The sequence below is a fragment of the Volvox carteri genome (genome assembly GCF_000143455.1).
Source record: "Volvox carteri f. nagariensis unplaced genomic scaffold VOLCAscaffold_27, whole genome shotgun sequence".
Classification (NCBI taxonomy): Eukaryota; Viridiplantae; Chlorophyta; class Chlorophyceae; order Chlamydomonadales; family Volvocaceae; genus Volvox; species Volvox carteri.
The window spans coordinates 930,534-931,552 of NW_003307570.1; the positions used below are offsets into that span (position 1 = coordinate 930,534).

General features: G+C 55.9%; 1 protein-coding gene across 1 annotated transcript in view; it reads right to left on the reverse strand.

The window, feature by feature from the left end:
- VOLCADRAFT_62022 (uncharacterized protein) overlaps nt 1-1,019 on the reverse strand; it is a gene marked incomplete at both ends in the record, with an annotated part of 13,905 nt that overhangs the window by 2,278 nt on the left and 10,608 nt on the right. The gene's annotated exons all lie outside the window — the stretch shown is intronic.

Sequence of the window (1,019 nt, forward strand, 5' to 3'; positions counted from 1 at the left end):
CTGTTATGTGGCCGTTTGGGCCAGGCAGTTTTCGTGGAATTGCGCATCGCCTGTTATGTGGCCGTTTGGGCCAGGCAGTTTTCGTGGAATTGCGCATCGCCTGTTATGTGGCCGTTTGGGCCAGGCAGTTTTTCGTGGAATGCGCATCGCCTGTTATGTGGCCGTTTGGGCCAGGCAGTTTTCGTGGAATTGCGCATCGCCTGTTATGTGGCCGTTTGGGCCAGGCAGTTTTCGTGGAATTGCGCATCGCCTGTTATGTGGCCGTTTGGGCCAGGCAGTTTTCGTGGAATGCGCATCGCCTGTTATGTGGCCGTTTGGGCCAGGCAGTTTTCGTGGAATTGCGCATCGCCTGTTATGTGGCCGTTTGGGCCAGGCAGTTTTCGTGGAATTGCGCATCGCCTGTTATGTGGCCGTTTGGGCCAGGCAGTTTTCGTGGAATTGCGCATCGCCTGTTATGTGGCCGTTTGGGCCAGGCAGTTTTCGTGGAATTGCGCATCGCCTGTTATGTGGCCGTTTGGGCCAGGCAGTTTTCGTGGAATTGCGCATCGCCTGTGTATGTGGCCGTTTGGGCCAGGCAGTTTTGGGACTTCGCGCATCGCCTGTTTATGTGGCCGGTTGGGCCAGGCAGTTTTGGGACTTCGCGCATAGACGGCTCATGCTGCCGCATGGGCCGGGCAGTTTTTTGGACCTCGCGCATAGACTGCTTAGGCGGCCGCATGGGCCGGGCAGTTTTTTGGATCTCGCGCATCAATTGCTTAAGGTTACTAACGGTTCCGATATTTTTCTCCCCTGCTTGGAGCCGGTAAAGACCGACAGCCGACAGCTATAGGCTGGAGGGGCCAGTAACATCCCACACAAGCTGCTTACGAGGCCGGATGTGGCCAACAATTTTGGACACTCGCTGTGCTTAGGCTGGATGTGGCCAGAAGTCTCTTGTGAGAAGAGCTCTAATACTGCCCGTCTTCACTGTGGTTATGGCCGGATGTGGCTCGCAGTTGTGATTGCTTTGGCAGTCGACA